The 9,562-nt window shown below is 42.1% G+C and overlaps 1 long non-coding RNA gene across 1 annotated transcript; it reads left to right on the top strand.

The window, feature by feature from the left end:
- The first annotated feature begins 760 nt into the window (after positions 1 to 760).
- Positions 761 to 7,205, top strand: LOC308293528. Its single transcript, XR_013962477.1, has 3 exons — positions 761 to 6,750; positions 6,904 to 6,971; positions 7,120 to 7,205. It is a non-coding gene; the product is annotated as an uncharacterized lncRNA (long non-coding RNA).
- The last annotated feature ends 2,357 nt before the right edge of the window (positions 7,206 to 9,562 follow it).

Here is a 9,562-nt window from a genome sequence, read left to right on the forward strand (position 1 = left end):
TTACAGATTGCAACTAAAAACCGAAATGAAGATCAAAAACGTCAAATTAAAAGATTGCAAACTTCACTAAGAAGAGCTAGACAGACATCAGAGCAGAAAGAACTTCTCAACAAAAAGATGGCAGAAAACAATAGACTTAGGAGGGCTGAAAGAACACATGAACATAAAAAACTTGATAACAAAAGGGAGGCTGAAAACCAGAAAATGAGGAGGTCTGCAAGAACACATGAACAGAAACAACTTGATGACAAAAAGAAGGCTGAAAACATGGAAATGAGGAGGTCTGCAAGAACACATGAACAAAAACGACTTGATAACGAAAAGATAGCAGAAAACATGGGAATGAGGAGGTCTGCAAGAACACATGAACAAAAACGACTTGATAACGAAAAGATGGCAGAAAACAACAGACTCAGGAGGGCCAAAAGAACACATGAACAGAAAGGACTTGATAACGAAAAGATGGCAGAAAACAACAGACTCAGGAGGGCCAAAAGAACACATAAACAGAAAGGACTTGATAACGAAAAGATGGCAGAAAACAACAGACTCAGGAGGGCCAAAAGAACACATAAACAGAAAGGACTTGATAACGAAAAGATGGCAGAAAACAACAGACTCAGGAGGGCCAAAAGAACACATAAACAGAAAGGACTTGATAACGAAAAGATGGCAGAAAACAACAGACTCAGGAGGGCCAAAAGAACACATAAACAGAAAGGACTTCATAACAAAAAGATGGCAGAAAAAATTGCCGTGATCAGATCTCAGCAAACACCAGAAGAGAAAGAACTCCATAACAAAAACAATGCAACACAAATGAAACAAGCCAGAATGCAGAAAGGACGTACACGACAAGAGAGGCTACAAAAGTTTAGAAGGGCTGTGAAATATGGCCCAATCTTTCCATGCTCCTGCTGTGAACAAATGATGTTTGAAAATGGAGTTACCATCATTGATGACAATATCTGCAGTAACATTGAAATAGCATGCAATGACAAAATTGACAGGTTATTTGAAAATATATTTGAAGACAAATTGGACAATCCAACATTCAGTGTCCACATTAATTCCAACACAAACTGGTATCTCTGTCACACCTGTAAGAACTATCTTACTAAAGGAAACATGCCACCTATGTCAGCTGCTAATGGTCTGAAAGTTACAGCTGTACCGAAACATCTCCAACTGGAAGAACTGGCAAACAATCTAATTGCCAAGAAGATCTTGTTTCAGAAGATATTCAGACTTCCCACTTCATTGATGCCAGCTATGAAAGACAAACTTATTAACATCCCCATAGGAGATGATGATGTGATGAACACTCTGCAAACCCTTCCCAGGACTCCATCTGAGGCTGGGATCACTACCATTGATGTCAAGCTGAAGCGCATGAAAACACTCAAGAATTATGTTCACCACACAACTATAGCTCCTCAACAGCTGTTCCAAGCAATGCAATTCTTGAAAGACTGTGAAAATCCTCACTATCAATTCTATACAGATCCCTCAACCTTCCAACACAGGTGTGAACTGGAAGATCCAACCGGTTCACAGCTGCTCTACATAAATGAAGATGCAATTGCTGATGAAATAATTGAGAACGTTATTGAAAACATTATTGATGATGCTATTGATGAAATATCCATCACTGAACAACACTTTGAGGATATCAATCAGGACAACACTGACACAGCAGACAAGAATGAAGTTCAAAATGATGAAGAAAAGGAAGAGGCAGAATACAGGGAGAACGACCCAATCAGAAAGTTCCAAATTGATTATGACCAGTCAGTCTGCACAACGGCAAGATTCCCAGAAGCATTCCATGATGAAAACAAGCAGACAGATTCCCATGTAATTACATTTGCACCCGGCGAAGGAAAAACTCCAGAAAATATCCTTCACAGTAAAGATTGGGATGCCATGGCTTTTCCAATGAAGCATCCTGATGGCAAGTTCAACTTACACTATCCAAGACAAGCCAATCTCACTGATCAGTACTACTTCATTCAAAGACTGAGAAATGTGGATTCAAGATTCAGAGATGATCCCAGTTATCTTTTTGCAGCACTCTCCTACATTGAAAAGAAACAGCTTCAGAGGAACATAAATGTTTCCTTCATGAGAGGAAAAAAGTCCAAATCAACATCAGGAGAAACTATGTACAACCTTGAGAATGCTTTCTCTGTATTTGACAGTACCTCCAACACTCCTAGCTACCACAAGAAAGGCAAAAATGAAATGATGGCAAGATTGGAAAACCTTGGTCCATTCCAGTTCTTCTTCACTGTCAGCTGTGCAGACATGCGCTGGGAAGAAAACATCACTGCAATTCTAAGAGAAAGGGGTTTGAAGATTGAATATGTATTGCAAAACATGAGCACAGATAATGATGGCATTGGAGAAGAGGAAATAACAATAGTCCATTTCAACGACGGCAAGTCTTCTCTTCCTTTACATGACTATCTGCAAACACATGAAGCTCAGTCAGTCCATGAGATTCTCAGAAAAAATGTTGTGACTGCCACAAGAAATTACAAACACAGAGTGCAGACCTACATTCGAGACATCATGCTGAATCCTCACAATCCAATGTCCGTGGAATACTACTCCACCAAGCTGGAGTTCCAAGGCAGAGGAGCCGGTCACAATCATGGAGTTCTCTGGGTGGATATGGACAAAATGGAAATGAAAATTCATGATGGAAACAACATTCATGACATTGCCAATTTGCTTACCAAGAACGAAGCTGTGGGCGTGCAGACAACAATCAAAGAAGTTCTTCACACGGTCATTGTTAAGAAGGACACAGTAGGTGAAGATCAAAAACAAACTGTGCTTCACATTCTCAAGAAACTCCACATCCACATATCCAATTTGACCTCAGATACCCTTCTCAACACTTTCAAATTTTTTGGCCTCAAGTCAGCTTTCAAAAAATTCCAAACCCGAGATGAGTTACAAGACTACGAGGAAAGAGCCGTCATCAACTTTGCCAACACATTTACTTCTGTCACCCTCAGTCCTGCTGTTGTTGGGGAAAGCGTGTCTCAAATAGTAAAAGCAGTCAACTGTCACAGACACACAAAAGCTTGCCGAAAATATAACACGACTTGCAGATTCTTCTTCCCCAAGTTCCCCGTATGGACCACTCTAATAGCTTCACCCTGCAAACTGGTTGGTGATGCATTCAAAGCAGATGCACCAAACAGAAAGAAACGTGCAGAGTTACTAGAGTCCGTGAAGGATGTATTGCTTAATGATGAAACAGTATCTGACATCCTTATGCAATTCCCCACCATCAATCCAAATGATAAACACGAATATGAAGCAAACAGAGAGAAGAGGATTAAGGAAGTCCTCAAGCTTGCTGGACTGAATGATACAAACTTTGATTTCTACCTGGAAGCTCTGAAGACCAGTAAGGGCGGCTACTGTCTCATCATGGCCAGGGATATAGATGAAATATTTGTCAATTCCTACAATCCTGAGTGGGCTGAAGTCTGGAATGGTAACACAGATCTGCAAATTACACTGGACTACCATGCAGTCATAACCTACATCTCTGACTACTACACGAAGGATGATACTGGAACAATGAAGGTTCTCATTGAAGCCTTAAAACACACACACTCCAGTACTCTAAAGGAAAAGATGGTAACACTCATGAATACCTTCATCTCACACCGACAGATGGGAGAAGCAGAAGCAGTCTATAAGATCTTCCCAGACTTCCACTTCAGAGACTCCAATGTTACTTCAGTCTTCGTTCCCACAAACCGCAGAGAAGAGAGAAGCAAGTTTCTCATCAGAGTTGACAATAATCCACAGTACACTGATATTGAAAAGGTTAATATCCCAGGAAGAGACGGAAAATATGTAGAGAGATATGACATTGTCAGCAAATATGAAAGAAGGCCAAAAGAAATGGAACACATTTGCTTGGCCCAGTTTGCCAAAATGTACAATCCGGCTTGGAAAGACCCAGGAGAAAAACGGCATCCTCAAGGAATTCCTCCATCACATGCCAATCCTAAAGACAAACTAAATTTCTTCATCACTTCCCATGAAGGAATATCTCACAAACCCCTTCCACCAACTTTCAAACTGACACTCCTACATCCAGATGAACCACCATACATGAGGAAGAGGACCAAACCTGCTATTATACGAATGCACAAGTTCAACAAAAGCAAGCATACGCAGTCATACTGGTTCTCAGAACTGCTCCTGTATATGCCATACAGACAAGAGGACGACATTGACAAGCAGCTTAGAAGAATTGACAGCATTTCTGATGAAAATGAAAGAAAGGAAAAATACACAATCCTACAGCAAGACATCATGATGGTCAAGCAACATGTCATGGAACACCTAGAAAGTGTGGAGGAAGCAAGGCTGGCGGTTGAAGAGTCTGCACGAAATCAAGACATGGAGGACATGTTAAATCCAGAAGGGGAGCAAGAAATTCTTGACTGCAATCTGCAAGGTCCTCTACCTCATCCAGAATTTGTTCACCTTGATCCTGACAATCATGCACTACCACAGGAAAATAATCAGTTGGAAAAAACATTTCGACCCATTGAAATAGAACCACAACAGATTCTGTGGTCGAAGACAAGAAACCTTGACTATTATCAGAGGAAGGTTGTTGAAAAGGGCATAAGATATGCACGAGGTCTTGTTAAGGCACTCAAAGACAAAAATCCACTACCAACAGCTCCACTGCTGATGGTAAATGGCGGGGCAGGCTGCGGAAAATCTACTGTAATCAACATCCTGAAACAATGGCTTCATCTCATTCTACACAAGGCTGGTGACAGCCCTGAATGCCCACATGTATTGGTCACTGCCCCTACTGGAACAGCAGCCTCTAGAGTCAGAGGACAAACACTCCACACAACATTTGGATTCAACTTTGGCAATCAGCACTTTCCATTGAGTGACAAGAAACGAGACAACACAAGGATTCAGCTTACAAACCTTAGGGCAGTCATTGTGGATGAAATTTCCATGGTCAAAGCAGATATGCTCTACATGCTTGACCTTCGACTTCGTGAAATCATGCTTCAACCCGACAAGATATTTGGAGGTCTTGCGATGTTCTTCTTCGGGGATCTAATGCAGCTCAAACCATGCCAAGCAAGGTACATTTTTGATGAGCCCCGGTGTGATGACTACAAACTACCCTTTCACATCCAATCTCATTGGGAACTGTTTGACATCATCACACTAGAAGAGAATCACAGGCAAGGAGATGACCATACATATGCTGATATTCTCAACAGACTCAGAGTAGGTCACCAGACCGAAGAAGATCTAGCAATTCTAGCTACCAGAATCAGACCTGAAGGCCATCGTGACACAGTTGGTGCAACATGCATTAGCTGCACTAATTCAACAGTCAACAAGCATAACAATTTGAGACTTGAAGAACTTAAAACAGAACTGCTGGAAATAGAAGCCATTAATCATCATCCTACAATTGCTGATTTTAAACCGAAAGTCAATAATGAAAAAGGAACAGTTGGAAATTCAGCATTTCTCCAAACCTTGAAGCTCAAGATAGGTGCTCAAGTAATGCTAATTCACAATCTGGACACTCTTGATGGTTTGACCAATGGCTCGAGAGGAACCCTTGTTGCAGTCATCAAAGACCAACAACAAGAGGTCATCAAACTGATGGTCAAATTCCAGGAAGAATATCAAGGGGCAAACAAGCGTACAACCCAACCAGCACTTCAGTTGCTGTACCCAGGCTGTACACCAGTACAAAAAGTTCAATTCACTTACAGCCTGTCAAACAAACAAACTCATGCATCCAACAATGCAACCGTCTATCAATTCCCACTGGTACTTTGCTATGCCGCAACATGCCATAAATTCCAAGGACAAGAAATTCCCAAACCCCAAAACGCAGCAATGTACTTAGAAACAATCTTCCAGGCAGCCATGGGATATGTCATGCTCAGCAGAGTTCCTTCATTAGAACAACTGTACTTAATCAACTCTCTACCGGAGGAAAAGCTGTTTGCAGATATAAAAGCACTACAGGAACTGAGGAGGATGGAGAGTGTGTCCATCAACATGAACCCTACAGAATGGGAAAACACAAATGAGTGGACAGTCAAAGTTGCAGCTCTCAACTGCCGTTCCCTAGTGCCCAAACTACCTGAAATTAAGGTAGACCCTGTTCTGGCTTATGTTGACATGTTATGCATCAGTGAAACATGGCTCACACACAACAACAACCAGGACCCATCTTTGCAGATTGATGGCTTTTCACTCCATCTAAACAGTACCGGACCTGGCAAGGGATTAGCCACTTATTACAGACCAGAAAAACTCCAACATCAAACAGATTTCAACGATGACACTATGCAAATCACCATGATGGTCTCAGCAGACGTTGACATAATCAGTGTCTACAAAAGCAAGGCAAATAAAGCCTTGATCCAGAATTTGGTACGCTTAATCAACCCCCTCAAAACAACTCTGATCTGCGGCGACTTCAACATATGCTTTGCTCAAAACTCCAACAATCACGTTTCCCAAACTCTTCAGCAACTAGGATTCACTCAACTCATAAAAGAAGCAACCCATTTTGAAGGAGGACACCTAGACCATGCTTACTTCCGGAATAATGACCACCTCACTGCACATGCCTCTCTGTACAGTTCATACTACACAGCCAGAGACCATGACGCTTTGCTGATAACAGTAAAGAAAACTACAGAAATACTCTAGGTATGGCTTAAAACATGTATACATTACTTCATAACACATACAGTACTAGTATTTCTTTTACTTTAAAGGATATTGCACCACTGTTGTTGACAAGGGCTAATAATGTCAAATACTGCATACTGCAGACTAATATATTATACCGTCTCATTTCAGATAAAAGGACCCCATCCTCACCCAGCCTCATACTACAATGTCACCGACACAATAATGGAAGTTTATACGTAAGTTCAACCGACAGACTGAACCAGCTGTAATTTCCAACATCCCTCCCCCATTAAATCCTTGCCTCTATTCCAATCAGATCAGCTTAACTCATGACAACGTTCCTTTTAAAATGATGCCTCCTCCTTCCATATCTCACTGTTTAAGAGACACACCACCTCCCGACACCACCCAGCAGCAGGCACCACCAGAACAGGCCCTATCTACTGGGTGCAGGCTCCGAAGCCCTCTAGGTATGGCTTACAACATACCTAAAGGCTACATTATTTCATTACACACCAGTATTTATTTTACTTTCAGGCTCTTCCACCACTGAAGTGCTAATATAATGTCAAAAACTGCAGACTGTAAAATATCATACCGTCTCATTTCAGATGAAACCACTCCCACTGAACCCCATCTCCACCCAGCCTCATACTACAACGGCACCCACACAAAAATGGAAGTTTATATGTAAGTTCAAATGTGAGACTGAACCACCTGTAATTTCTAACATCCCTCCCCTATCAACTCATTGCCTCTATTCCAATCAGATCAGCCTAACTCATCCTCCTTCCTGATCTCACCTGTGCTATCTCTTCAGGTCACCCACCACCTCCTGACATCGCCCAGCAGCAGGCACCACCAGGACAGACCCTACAGGGGGCAAGCTCCGAGGCCCTCTAGGTATGGCTTACGACATGTATACATAACTTCATAACACATACCTTTATTTCTTTTACCATTGGCACACATGTCTGTATGTCAGAAACTGAACATTTGGACTTGGTACATTTTTGCTTTTCTTTTTAAATATATTTTTGTATTTGTGTATTGTTGTTCTATTGTATTCTAACTTCTAATTCTCATATGGATCTTAACATTGATGAAATCAGGGATCTCCATATATGGGCATAAAAGGGATTCTGTTAGTTTGGTTCCCCTCACATCACAGTGATGTCAGAGAAGCAAACCCATAGACTGTAAAAAAGCGTACACGAACGGACGGACGGAGACATGATGTGCCCTTCCTCATACTAAACTGTGACCTTCGGTCGCAAAAATAATTGAATTTTACTTTAAGGATCTCTAATATAATGTCAAATACTACACACTGCCATATATCATACAGTCTCATTTCAGTTTAAACCACTCCCACTGCACCCCATCTCCACCCAGGCCTCATAATAGAACAGCACCCACATAAAAAGTAGCTTCAACTCACAGACTGCACCAGCTGTCATTTCTAACATCCTCCCCCATCAACTCATTGGCTCTGTTCCAATCACATCAGCCTAATTCACGACAACGTTCCTTTTAAAATAATTCCTCCTCCTTCCTTATCTCACCTGTGCAATCTGTTCAGGTCACCAGCCACCTCCCGACATCGCCCAGAAGCAGGCACCACCAGGACAGGCCCTATCTACTGAGGGTGGGCTCCAAAGCTCTCTGCCTTCCATCTGGCAGGGTCTGATCCAAAGCTTCTGATCCCATCCTCCAATGGGGCCCGCACCAAAGCATTATTAATCATATGTATTCCTTCATGTTTATTTCTATTCACTTGTAAACTTTTTGTAATAAATGTCATTGCATTTATTTTGTGCGCTGAAGTCTCTTTTAAGTTGAAATATTAATGAAAGAACAATTGTTTGCCATAACTGTCTCTGTATCACACTCACCTTGCTTTTGGCCCCACTGCTACAGTATACCTGCACCATTTACTTTCAACACCTGGGTGACCTACCTTCAAGTGCCACTATTGAGCAATCTTACAATGCATGTATTTGACCCATAAGTACTGCAACCCCCGCTGCACCCACCCAGTAGTGCTGTTGCGAAGCCTCCTCGACCACCGCTCAGTTCACACGGGTGTGATTTTTATTACAAGGGGGAAAAAAACATCTCACCGTAAAATCCTCAATGATTTAACTCTGAAAGTGTAAAAATGGAACTTACTTATACCGTACACTAGGTCCATTTGGTTCCATTTGCACAGACCTCGTAAGCGTCCATTTGGACTCCAAGTGGTCCACGGACCCGACGTTGAGAAGCTGTTCTACAGCTCACACACTCTCACCAGCCATTACACTGTGTATTGACTTTGGCCCAAGGTTCAGACTGAGTAATGACTGTGCACAGGGCATGGGTGGATGTCCACACGGGGAGGTAGATAGACATTTACGGTAGTTTTATTCTTGTTGTTAGACAGTTCACACACACGTCACGTGAACACATATTTGCGTGCAGACACACACACACTCGCACACGCACATGCAGACGTGATGAGTTTGTCAGTGGTCATCTTTGCTGGTGACGTTGCCGTTGTCAAAGACTACAGTATATGAAGTCCTATTCTTGAACCACTGTCACACTGCCACAGTCAGGACCATAGATATAAAAAGCTAGATACCTCTTCCGCCGCTGCATTTCATTGGAGCGACTGGTAAAAAAGGATATAGGAGGAAGTGCGGAAGTGTGGAAGGCATGCTGCCACTCAGAGTGACTACTGGCCAATCGCAGCATGTCTTTTCTGGGACGATTCAATTCAAAGGTGCTTTATTGGCATGAGGAAACAATCATTTCCAAAGCAAGTGCCAGTGATTGGCCTATA

The sequence above is a fragment of the Nannobrachium achirus genome (assembly GCF_963921795.1).
Source record: "Nannobrachium achirus genome assembly, chromosome: 11".
NCBI classification, from domain to species: domain Eukaryota; kingdom Metazoa; phylum Chordata; class Actinopteri; order Myctophiformes; family Myctophidae; genus Nannobrachium; species Nannobrachium achirus.